The sequence below is a fragment of the Neolamprologus brichardi genome, chromosome 2 (assembly GCF_056152115.1).
Source record: "Neolamprologus brichardi isolate AB-2024 chromosome 2, ASM5615211v1, whole genome shotgun sequence".
In the NCBI taxonomy this organism is placed as follows: domain Eukaryota; kingdom Metazoa; phylum Chordata; class Actinopteri; order Cichliformes; family Cichlidae; genus Neolamprologus; species Neolamprologus brichardi.
In genome coordinates this window covers 18,287,501-18,301,105 of record NC_142105.1, presented here as the reverse complement: position 1 = coordinate 18,301,105, position 13,605 = coordinate 18,287,501, and the positions used below count along the sequence as shown (strand labels likewise).

Genomic DNA, 13,605 nt, shown 5'->3' with positions numbered 1-13,605 from the left:
CGCCCCTTTTGGGTTGTGAATCCAACACTCTCTGAACGTGACACATGCATGTGTAAGTTGCATGAAAATCTCAGCTTTCTGGCAGTGAAGCTCCGTCAGTTGAAACTCATTGAGACTGCCAACATTGAAGAGTTGATAGAGAAGGTTTGCTGCAACTCATCCAGCAAGAGTTGTATGTATGGAGAGTGTGCCCATTGCAAGGACAAAACTGTCCACATCACAAGTGCATACAACAGCACCGCAACCACATCATTTACCCAGTGGGTGATAGAGGAAAAGAAGATAGACAAAAAGGGAGAAAAGGCAACTGTCAAGGTGACAGTCAAGAAATCTGTGGAGGGCACACAAGAGGACCTCATTGAGCTCTTCCGCAGCTTTGTAAAGAAATTTAAAATGCATCACTTTAATATCAAGCAGCAGTATGCCTTCTGCCGTGAGCTGAAGAACAACATGTCAGGGGACGAGGCTTTGATACATGTTGACTTCTCAGAAAACTACAGCTGTAAATACAGTTCTCAAGTTCAGGCGGTCCACTTTGGGGCTTCACATCAGCAGGCCACCCTTCATACTGGTGTGTTGTATGTTGGTGGACTCTCAGAGCCTGTGAGCTTTAGCACCATCTCTCCCAGTAGACATAAAGGCCCTCCAGCAATATGGCAGCACCTAAATCCTGTGCTAGATTACCTTCAAGGCCAACATCCACAAGTGTCTGTGCTGCACTTTTTAAGCGACGGACCCTGTATGCAATACAAACAACGAGGAAACTTCTACCTTTTCACTACAGAACTGGACAGAAGAGGATTCAAGGCTGGTTCTTGGAATTTTTTTGAGGCTAGTCATGGAAAAGGAGCACCAGATGGTGTCGGGGGAGCCTTAAAAAGAGCAGCTGACATGATGGTAGCAAAGGGGCATGACATCCCAGATGCAGAAGAGTTATTCAGGGCCTTGTCTGAAACAAACACAAGTGTGAAACTGTTCTTTGTGAAAAGTGAAGATGTTGAGGAAGCTATGGAGAAAATGCCGAAGCAGATACCAGCTGTTCCTGGAACCATGAGAATTCACCAGGTCGTTACTGTAGCTCCAGGAGAACTGATGGCTCGTGATGTAAGCTGCATGTGCACAACACGGAAGCAGTTTAACTGCAAGTGCTTCAACACCAAGTGTTTCACTTTTGGCCAGAAGATAGAAACGGCTGTATCACAGACAGGCAGTGGGGGGAATCCAGAAAAAGAAATCCAGTGGGAAAGTCCAGAGCTGATTGGTAAATGGTGTATTCTCAGATATGATGATGATTTATATCCAGGCATCATTCTAAACATACAAACAACACAAGTCCAGGTCAAATGCATGCATCGTGTTGGGTTAAACCGATTCTTCTGGCCGCATAAGGATGATATCCTCTGGTACCTGTTTGATGATGTCCTTGAACTCATTCCACCCCCACGGGCTGTGACAAAGCGCCATGTGGAAGTCTTGAAAGAGGTGTGGAACCGACTCACAAGATGAATTCATAAAACAACCGTCACATTCATGATTATATACAGACACACTGATGCAGGCACACACATGCAAAAACACTCTGACATGGACACAGGCACTGATACAGACAGACACATTGAAATCGTTAACTGATTATTATTGTTATTAGTTCAACCAGTTCATCAAGTTTAATTGTATGTTATCGGAGCAAGGATGAGGTGACTTTTAGCACACCTCATGAGGCTCTCTTATGCCTAGACACACACACACACACGCATTATGTTACATTTGAGCAATTCACTTCACAATGTTTGCTAGTTGTTAATGTGCTGTTGTGGTTGTTTTTACTTGAGATTAATAAAACTTGATTCTACGGTAATTTGTATCTGGTGTCCTTCCTATGGTTACAAAGTGAGATATAATGCTAATGGAAAGCCCTGTACATTGAATTTAAGAGTAAACAACTGTTTATATGTAAAGCTGTATTTGTCTCTTCAACCCTGTTATGCTAGTCTCAACCCCGTCACACCTACATTTTCATATATAATTTTCTTAAAATGTTGAAAAAATAATTTAATGTTTGCTGATTTCTGTCTAAAATATTGAGCGCTATCATCTGATCATTGATTTAGATTACAATTCTTAGTTAAACTAAATTTTTGATGAAAAATGAAAAGATTGCTTTCACTCATTAGTTACATTTCAGGATTTAAAAGGGTAAAAATGTGTGATTTTATGTCATTTTTCTATGTAAAATTATTGAATTAGTATGGGGGACATCTAACTAATGTAAACATATTGATTTCTTTAGAAATACATTTTATGATAATATTCAGAGAGCCTCCAAAATGTCCATAACAGGGTTGAAGAATTACAGTCACTACATCTTAAAAATATGATCAATAATAAAAGAAAACTAATGCCTGAGATGGGAAAATACATTTTTCTGATAGTTAAATATATCCTTAATGATGTGGGATATACATATAAATAATACATTTTGGTAAAAAATGTGAAAATATCCAAGTCCAATTTTAGCTATTCTCGTGGAATGACTCATTTAAAATATCAAAAATTAAAGTGTTACCTCTACCACACATTACTTGAGAGCACACTAGTCCTCGTACACATGGAAGAATCCATTACAGAGATGGTGCGAAGAAGAACAAAAAGGGGGTAGTACACCAGTCATGAGACAGGAGGCGCAACCATGCGGCGGTACACTGCATTACAACAGCAACTGTTACAACACGTTTCCAGAACTGACAAAAATCCATAAAAGCTCACAGGTAACAAACGTACAATGCTCTAGGTGTATTTAGGCTCAATTTTTTTGTTAGACTTGAACTGAACAAACATTAAAATCTGAAATGTACTTCTGTTCACATCTAATGATAAAGATATGACCCTCCCGTCTCCCAATAACAAATTGGCTGAACAACAACAGCTTCTGGTCATAAGCTAACAATATAGTTGCTAATGTTAGCCATGAGTGTCCTGAAAGTCACACTTTTACTCTGATTAACAGTTTGATTACATTCAAGGTTTCACTAACAGCAGCTAACAGCAGCTAACAGAGGCTAACAGCAACAAAAACAGTACCACTTACCAACAGAAAAGATCAGGATATCTTCAACAACTCACCTCATTATCGCTTTTATCAGACAGAAGTGAACTTTCCTCAGTCAACAACTCTTACTGGACTCCTTTCACAAAGTTTTACAGCTTCCTCTGGAATAAAGACATCTGAAGACAGCTGAGGTAAACAGTAGACTGATGGCCTATATTCACTACAGATAAATGGCAGCCAGAGCTTTTGAGTTGACTCAAAGGTAAAAACATAAAATGCTGCAAAGTATTTATTTAACACACATCTGTTTTTTGTGATTTATTGCCAGGTGCTGATATTTAAACATGTTAAAATATAGTTTTATACACAAACAGACAAAGAAACAAGCTCAACTTTGGTCATTATGGAGGATACTCTGTTTTTGATCTGTCATCTGATTAAAAGCAGCTACCAAAAAACATTTTGCACTTGGAAGGGGTAAGAAAGGAGAATTCAGTTGCAATCTACTGACATTGCCACTAAAATTTGACCTGGCTTAACTCAAAGGGGACAGACCTGTCATTAAATTGCAAACCAGAAAGGAGGATGTATATGAATCATTCCAGGTTAAAACTTGAAGCTTAGCAGAAGCATCCTTTAAAGAGGCAGGTTTGATTTCTGCTTTGCTTTACCCAACACAGGTGCATGTAAAAAATGCAAATGTCAAGTGAAGTTAGTTGTTATTAGCCAGGTTTTACCCTGCAGTTCATGATAACTGCCATCTGTACACTCTATCCAAACAAGCAGTCTTGTAGTCTGAATGCATCTGAAGCAGACTACTGCCTGTTGTGTATGACAATTAAAGCAAAGCACAAATGTGGGAAATATCACCACCTGATTCTCTTAAAAATGTTCAAAATCCATTCTGCTAAATAGAACTGAAGATAGCACAGTTACATAAACTTCTCTTTTTTCAATTTTTAACACACTTTATCCCTTTTTTTTTTTTTTTTTATATTTTTTTAAATATTTAATATATAAACAGACACATAAACATACTGTATCTAGCAAGCAAAGGAGAAAAGCTGTTGTGGGTGGAGGAATTTTTATTTTTTTTATAAACAGATGGAAATGAGGCGATCACACATTTATGGAAAATTCCTGGTGATGACTGGATCCGTCTGCAGGGGGATGTGGCCGGGGGGAGATACAAAAAGAGCATAAATGTTGGTGGGAGAATGTTTGCCCTACAGTGAGTGATGTTTGAGTGCGTGTGTGAGCGCATGTTTCTGTGCATGTATGCAAGTGTGGTTTTCCTGAATAAATTACTGGTGCTGCATGCAAAACAAGCAAGTAAACAGTTAAGATGTGAACATTTCATCGAAAATCACATCGGAATCGCAAATTTCATACACTTGTATTGGGCTGACTCTCTTTAATGACAATTTATTCTTTGTGCAGCAGGAAATGAACAGTGCCTAGTTGTCTGGATGGGGCTCACAGCACATCCTCGTGGAGGACATAATGGAAAACATGGTCCCAGTCTGCTCATGCTTCGCTTCCTCAGTCGTCTCCGCAGCAGCCAAAGCCCCCTACCACCAGCAGCAGATGTAGCCACAACACTTTACTGAGCCATTTTGCTGAGCTATGATAACTGCGACAGAAACAGGGTGACAACACATAACCTTGCTATCATTGAAACAACACGCACGCACACACACACACAAGGACAAACTTAGCATGTCACTATGGTAACCGTGTCATCATTTTAATCTCAGCAGGCAGCGTGTCATGGGAGCAGTTTGGTGCCAGTTTGGGGGGGTGTTTCATTAGCTTGATACCAACATTATGGGCCTTTCCAAAAGTCTAAAAATACAGCCAATGAATGATACTATGTGCAAGTGCTACCAATAGCTTTGCTGGATTTCTTGTAATTTGTCTTTTCCTTGTAGAAAGACATTCACACCTAAACTAAGCCGAGTCTGTGTGAAAACTTACTAAACAGACCGCTTCAGCACCCTCCAGGAATTTTAGCGGGAGTAGCCTGAAGCAGCGTGTTAGAGACTTCAGCTGCAGGGAACAAAGACTGCTCCTGAGCCAGGACATCGATGACTTCAGCTTCTGTAAAAGGATCCTTCTTCTAATGTGCAAGTTTTAAGCTCTAAGCCAGAAACTCTTTCTATTAAGTTTTCCTCAGAAAGTAGATAGCAGCAAATTTTGACTGGATGCCTGTATAAAATAATTCTCAGGTAATTCTCAAGTCTCAGGTTCGAACCTGAGACTTTTTTCAGTTTTTCTGATTTAAATTTAAAAAGTACCATGTGATATGATATTTGTAATAAAGCAGATAACTGTATTCTCTCTCTTCCTCTCCTCCATCTCTGAGTATTACAGTACTACTACTAATTTTTTTCAACTGCAAATCAACTTTTTCAACTTTATTGTTGTGTCCCAGTATTTTTTCTATATTTATGGGCATTTACGGTGCTCAATGATATAAAAACATTTTATAAAATGAAGAAAATATGGTTGGGATCATTTAGAAAAGCTCTTATTACTTAGTTTGTTGTTGAAACTGAAGTGTACTGTTTAGTTTAGAACGGTCTCCAGCATCACTTGGTTCTGTAAAATAGACCCTAATGAGTTACAGTGTTTGGAACTTACACCATTAATGCAGAGGTGACACCGTTTGTTTTGTTTTTGTTGTTGTTGTTTTTTGGCTTAAGGGCGCTTAAGATATAGTCCTCTGGTGACCAAGGCAGAAAGTGCTCTTTTTCCCATGTTCACCTGAGTCTGTGCACATCAGTGTGTCCCTGCTATTCTTTTGCTAGTGCTCTGTTTATCCTGACATCCTGACTACATGCTAATTGTCACTTGTCCAGGCGTTTACAGACAACACTGCTTGGCATTTAGTTTAGATTTTTCTATGGTTAGATAAATAAGAGAAGGGATGCTGCATTGATTAGGTAACTCTGGGAACTGTTGCAATGCTGCTGAGTTTAAAAAGCTGTTTTCCCACCAAGCCTTCACTTTCCTGGCCTGATTGCTGGGAAGATTTTTCTTCATTTTGCCTCTCTTTTGAGACAGGCACTGTAAAAATAGGCACACTAGAAATAGACCTTCACTCTCAGAGGAGCCTCTCAGGAGGGGGGGCCTGGACCAGCGACCAGATTTCCAACACTGAGATATAGGCCAGAACACGACAGACATCTGGATCGTAATGATGTTTTGTGGAATCCCTGTTAAAAAGTAGCTGTGAGCAGAAGTTTCAAATCTTTTAACATCATGGGGGGTTTTTTCAAATATGAAACTTTGCAACCAGTTTTAATGCACTAAAGTTGTTTCAAAAATATTTCCTCCTGCAGCCAAAACATTTATTCATTTACTACCCATTTGCTCTTCTATGCCTCATTTGCTGTGTGCCATGACGTCCATTGCTGTTATCTTCAACAGTCTACACAGGTCTGTTTATTTGTTCATCACAAACCCTGTTCTGAGTAATGTTGTTGCAATTATGTTGTGCACGAACAGACATGTTTTTCCCCTGAAGACATCAATGCTATTTACAAGGCTTTAATGAATGATGATCTCACAGAATCTAATTATATCTGTCATACTGTATATCTGATGACTGTGCAGTTCCTGGGTATAACATTTTCAAAATGCAGGTTTCTTGATGTTTTTTTGATGGTTTTAACAAGCTGCCTGCAAAATGTTGCACAGTAAATGGTAAATAACTAAACAGCTACCAATGCTAACCCTCATCTTTCTCCAGTTCGCGTGTGCATAAGATTTTCAGAAACTTGACATCAAAGTCATCGAGATTCAAACTCGTCCAAGATTTTTAGTAGATACTTTCGATATCATTTGAAAATTCTACGTCACCCCATTCTCCAGCTATTTGTGCAGCAGGGTGACTACAGTACCCTAAAAACATTTTACAACTGAGGGTGGAAAACTCTATCAGCAATAACTTCTTTGTTTGTTAGCATGTCATCTCATGATTTCCCCCCAAACAATATGTCCTATACAGTAGATTTGAAAATACTTCATGTGCCATGCCTCTTTCATATGATGTATTTTTGGAGTTATTAGCTAATGCTAATGCTAATGCATTAGCTAATGCTAATCCTTCCTAACAAAGCCATTATGCCTTGTCAGGAAGGATTACCAGAGAGACTTTACGACTTCATACCAAGCATGGTGGTGGAGGTGTGATGATGTGGGCTTGTTTTACACCCACAGCACTTTGTTACTTTGCAGTCATCAAGTCGACCATGTTCGCCATCTGTCCGAGAAATAAAGCTTGGGGCAAACTGGGTCATGCAACAGCACAATGATCCCAGTACACCAGGAACTACAGTTTATACGGTTCTATGTTTTGTTTTGTGAATGTCAATGATGAATTTTTTGTTTTCAATTTGTTTTTCTTTTTTTTTTAACTCCTGACAGATTATCCTTCTAATGACATCACTTTTCCTCATCTCCAAACCAGTTTCATCGGATGGTAAATGGACTGATTCTTAAATAGCACTTTTCTAGTCTCCCAGAGCACTCACTTTATACAACATGCTGCATTCACACATTCACACAAGCATGATTTTTAAGTGCTTTCTATCATTCACACACATTCGTACTCCAATGGATGCATCAGACAGCAACTTGGGGTTAGTATCTCACCCAGGGATATTTGGCATTCAGACTGGGGCAGCCAGGGATTGAACCACCAACCAGTAGATGACCTGCTCTACCTCCAGAGCTGCAGCCACCCCTGGCTGCTCCTCACTGGATCTGGTTCTGCTGGAAGTTTCTTCCTGTCAAAGAGGAGTTCTTCCCTCACCATCACTAAGCGCTGCTAACAAAGGATCTTTTGATCAATGGGTTTCTCACTGTAATGCTGTAGAGTAAATAAATAAAACTAAATAAAATACAGTGAATTCATTGGAGAGGTTTTCCTGATAAAGCAACGCTTTTAAGAGCAGTGACAGCAGACAATAAATCAAAAGTTGCAGGTTGGAAGTCCAACTCAGCAGCGATGAGAGGCACTTGCTGGCAAAATTTTAATATCCAGAAGAATTCTTGTAATTCTCAAGATGTTCAAATTTCCCATGCTCTACTTTGTTGAATGAAGAATGTTTATAGTTATAAGCAGCCATGTGTGCAGCATTTCAAAATAATGGTCCAGTTTGGAGGGGGAAAAAAGACCTTTCAACTCCTTTGAAGACAGCAGAGTAACCATGACAGTACTGACCACATTTCCACAGTGCTTCATCATGTAAACTGATTTATACTGCTCCACTAATACAGCCCCCCCCCCCCCCCCCCCCCCCCCACACACACACACACACAAATGTGCATCTTTAACAGTAATGATATTCTACAGGTACAGGCCCACTGGGCTTTTCATGTGTGCCTCAATTTTCAGTAATACAACCTCGAAACCTTTGTAACACTGATTTTACACCACACTGAGTCGTACATTTGTTTTTAACAATGAATGGGGTCATTTTAAGCAGTGAATGGAGTTGCTGTAGTGTTGTGTGTGGAAGAAAGAGAAAAAGACAGGGGGAAAAAAAACAGGAAAATCTCAGAGGAGTGAAATGCCCGCCATAAGGAATCTAACCCAAATCTCCTTCATTTTCAGTCCCTTGAGTGGCAAAGCACTTCAAGGGAAAATGATTTGCATGCAGTTGTCTTCTGATTAAATCCTAATCTATTTTTACACTTCAGTGTTGAGAAATTCTTTGCCATAAGTTGACTTTTAAACTGTGCACTTAGAGCACCAGTCCGTATAGCTGGAGGATGATGGACATTAGCAAGCGGCCTCATGCTGCAAAACATGCAGCTATTAGAGACGGAAAAACCTTTCTTGACATTTAAATTCTAGGTGTTAAAGTGCCTGTCTTTGAACTGCATCCCCGGTGGTTTAATGCAAAAGCAGCTCCATGTGTTGAGCTTTTCTCGAAGCACTGAACTCCCCAAATATGGGCCGTTATCCGTCTTCATGCTGTCCTGTGGTGATCAAACAAAACTCTGGACACCGCACGATCAAAGTCAATCACATTATCTCTTTAATCCCCCCCAGATGAATAACAAGTATCAAAGACTATTATTATCCTCACAGAGCAAACGATTCCAGATTTGGAACGATTACTGGTTTTAAATGAAGGAAATTTGTGGGCCAAGGTGAAAGAGCTCATTATCCTTCGTCATTAGAGGTTTGGTCCAAGAGGTGGATCCAATGATTCTCTGCAATCTCTGTGGCAATTATCTTTCCTGAGGTACAAGCGACTACACATTTACAACTATTAAAGCCTTTTCACAGTATATTAAACTAAAGATGTGAATAGTCCGCTGTTCATCAGGAAGAGACGCACAAGGCAACGCTGTACAGGGATAGGTTACATCTGCCACAAGAGTGGTCCCCACAAAGCTGCCAGAAGGAATAAAAAAAACATCCATGTCTTTTTCATTTCAGCTAACCAGTTAATCGTTTCCTTTTAAGATGTCCTTTTGCTGCCAAACTGACACCGCGACTATCGAAATACAAATAGCCTTTCCTCCAGACAAGACCAGACGTCTGTCTGCTAACGAGTTTTTAATTACGTGAGGATTAATTCTGCTGGGATCAAAGCTGACAGGCATGGACGAATCCCCGAATATTTAGTTGTACATTCCCGCTGACAGAGGTACATTTCATTTACAAGTTTTAAAATTTGCAAATGGAAAAAAAATATATATAAATAAAAACATGTCAACTCATTAGAGCGTCTGGGACTAATGTAACATATATGGACAGGCTGAAATTGGGGTAAAGGTGCAATGTCTGTGCAATGTCGGGGGGCAATCGTGGCTCAAGAGTTGGCAGTTCGTCTCGTAATCGGAAGGTTGCCGGTTCGAGCCCCAGCTTGGACAGTCTTGGTCGTTGTGTCCTTGGGCAAGACACTTCACCTACCGCCTACTGGTGATGGCCAGAGGAGCCGATGGCGCGATATGGCAGCCTTGCTTCTGTCAGTCTGCCCCAGGGCAGCTGTGGCTACAACTGTAGCTGCCTCCACCAGTGTGTGAATGAACAGTGGAATTGTACAGTGCTTTGAGGTTCTCGAAAAGCACTATATAAAGAGGATCCAAATGCAAATACTGGAACAGAACTTCATGGCCCAATGTTACGGAGCCTGGACAAAACAAAGAGTTAGTAGGAAGAAGAAACATCCACCTGGGGGATGTAACACCCAACCTATCCCAGAATTCATAGCGCGGCCCAGCCAATTACAGTTTTCAACAATGGCGGCAGCTACTAAGTTTGAATATTACTCTTATTATTCTTTCTGGGTCACAAAATAAATTTCTAACATATTTTCAGGCGAGAATGTAGCTGTGTAAACTTCAAATATCTGCTCGGTTTATCAAGACATCGGCGTTTTCGGAGACGTCTGCTACCCACCAGCTCGAAGCTGACGGGGAGGTCGAGGCTCACAAGAGCCGGGGAGAACAGCGAATTCCCGTCACATCGTTTTCAGACCTCCCACAGTCTTTCGCTACTCAGGTTAAACATGATATTTAAGTCACTAAGATAACTTAAAAATGTTGTGTTTGGCTTTTTTCAGTGTTTTATTTGTTTATGAGTAAATTAGTTTGGCTGAAATTAAAGTTATAGTTTTCACTCAACTGAATAAACGTCAAACAGAAAACAGATTAAACAGAAGCATGAGATGGTCGAGAATTTACTCCAATGTCCTTTATATTTTAGTGAGCTAGGAGCAGATGGATGAGTTTATTAAACTCCACGGAGACAGCTGGTGACGCAAATCTGAAGGCCTCGCACCTCCGGTGCTCTCGGCCTTCGAAGGACCTGTCCTAAAAGTCGCTAGAAGTCGTCATCGCCTAATTTGCAGAGTTGGTCATGCCTATGTAATTGTAATAGACGCAGTACGAGAGAGAAATAACATTGTGGAAGAAACATAAAGTGAGTAAAAAAACACCCTAAAAGCATTTAGAACATATTTAGAACTACAAATTAAATTTCTTTTAGCAATTATTGTTTTTTTAATCTCACAATTCCAACCATCCTCCTTTGTCTGGATGAAATAGGCACTCTGACAGTACGTGCTTTCAGGTCAAAAAGTCATCTCCAGTAACACCAGAAAAAGTCACCAGATTTGTCACTAGTCAATTTTAGAAAAAAGTCGCTAAGGGGATCCAAAAACTCACTAAATATAGCGACAAAGTAGCTAAGTTGGCAACACTGGGACCCGGCCGACGTAGACCGCGAGGGCTGGGTCCTCCAAAGGATGGTGCCTATGAATTCGGACATAGCTAATGAGACAGGGAGGAAGCAAAACTGAACACACTAACATATGACGCGAGACAGTCAAAGTAAAACAGGAAATACACGAACATAGAGACAACGGAGACCAGAAGGAACACAAGGGAGGCACTGAGACACAAACCAAGAGACTAGAAACTATAAATAACAATGAAATCAAGGAATATTAATAATTCAAAAACACAAAACACTGGGTCACAGACTCGTGACCATGACAGAGCCAGAGGGGGCATGGATCTCAGAAACAAAGGTAACTAAAAGTGAAATGTGGAACACAGGGAATTCATAGAGACAGAGAGCTAAGGCCATTAAACTATAAGTATAACATAAGCAGAAAACAATAAACCAAAACTATGAATAACAATAAATCAAAGAATATTAATTTTAACTAGAATTTACACATACTGGACAGTTCAGATCCACACCGAGGCATTCCCAAGCCAGCCAAGCAATATAATCTCCCTATTATAAGCTCAATCATGCTGTGTCCCAATTCAGGGTCTGCACCAGGGTTTTAATAGTTTTGCAATTTTCATTAGTTTTTATTTTTATTTAGTTTTGACTTCAGATTTTCAATTTTATATCAGTTTTAATTAGTTTTTACCAATTGTTTGCTAGTTTAGTTTAGTTTTGATTTTTTTGAAAATCCTTAGTTTCAGTTTAGTTTTGATTAGTTTCAGTTATAGTTTTAGTTGTGTTTGCAATAATTAAGTGTAACAAAATCCCAGTTTCATCATATCAGTCATTCTGCTTATCCTTGGGTATGTTGCTATTCCAGCTACCATACTGCACCCTGGACAGGTCGCCTGTCTGTCGCAGGGCTAACACGCAGAGACAGACAACTCACATTCCCACCTATGGGTTATTTAAATAAATAAATAAAGGCAGATGAACAACCATTGATACCAGGCAACTATAAAATGTATATCTTGGCCCCAATGAGACTATTAACTCTCGCAGCACCGGGTGTTCGTAATTTTGGTTCAAGTGAATTGATAAACTTTTTGAAGGTAATTGACTCACACAGTTGTGTAGATATCCCCGTCCTGTTGTCTCAGGATGCATCACGCTGCTTTGCCTGGGGTTAGCTTCTGTTTTCTGGGGATGAGGGTTGAGTGTGCTCCCTTACCTTCTCAAGGTAAGCAAGGTTAGCCTTCTTGTGTGAGCTTTTCAAGTGCACTTTAAGGTTTGTGGGATTTTTCCCTTTAGAAATGTCCCTCATAATTTGTCTGTTTCCACTACAAGACACTTGCTTTATCCAAAACACAGTCATATTCAAAGTAATCCCAAATTGGACTCTGGCTCCCGACTTTTCCTGACATGATTCTGCACGTGGACGGAGCAGCAACACAGACGACTCGACTAACGTACTGCCACCTGCTGGCATAATGAGACAGCAAGAAAAAAATCTGTAAACTAAACTTCATTTTCACCCTTGACTACTGTATGGCATGCACACATCAATGAAAACTAAATACATTTTTGCTATAAATTCAGTTAATTTTAGTTAGTTTTGTGAACACTCATTATAGTTTTAGTTAGTTTTCCTTTTTTTGTTTTTATTTTTATTTCCGTTAACGAAAATGTTTTTTCACTTCTAGTTTTCGTTATTTCGTTAGTTTTCGTTAACGATAATAACCTTGGTCTGCACGCTTGAAGTATGCATTTTAAGTGTGATTACGTCACCGCCACGCGACGACGGCTGTCCCAATTCGAAGTGTACTTCAAATGCATACTCCAAATGCGCCGTCGATTTCCCCAAATATCAAGCGTGGTCCGGTGCATGCTTCGTGGTCCCATATATCCCACAATTCATAGTGCAGCGGTGGGTGTGGATAATTTTGCCGCAAAATACGGCAGAAGGGAGCGGCCAAGAGTGAACTGCCAAAAGTAAGTACTGGATATGACGTCACTAATTTATGTGCAAATGTTTAATAACGAAGAACATTAAAACATTGCTGTTGGCCACATATCGGCAAAGTTGTGTGACATTAGTGATGTTTGTACTTTCAGCGTTAACTTGGTTGTAAAGCCTTTACATATATATATATATATATATATATATATATATATACACACATATATATATATATTTATATATATATATATATGTGTGTGTGTGTGTGTGTGTGTGTGTGTGTGTGTGTGTGTGTATATATATATATATATATATATATATATATATATATATATGTGTGTGTGTGTGTGTGTATACAGTGGGGCAAAAAAGTATTTAGTCAGCCACCGATTG

General features: G+C 39.7%; 1 pseudogene; it reads left to right on the top strand.

Moving 5' to 3' along the window:
• The first annotated feature begins 393 nt into the window (after positions 1-393).
• Positions 394-1,703, top strand: LOC148106118 (uncharacterized; annotated as a pseudogene).
• Positions 1,704-13,605: the final 11,902 nt, after the last annotated feature.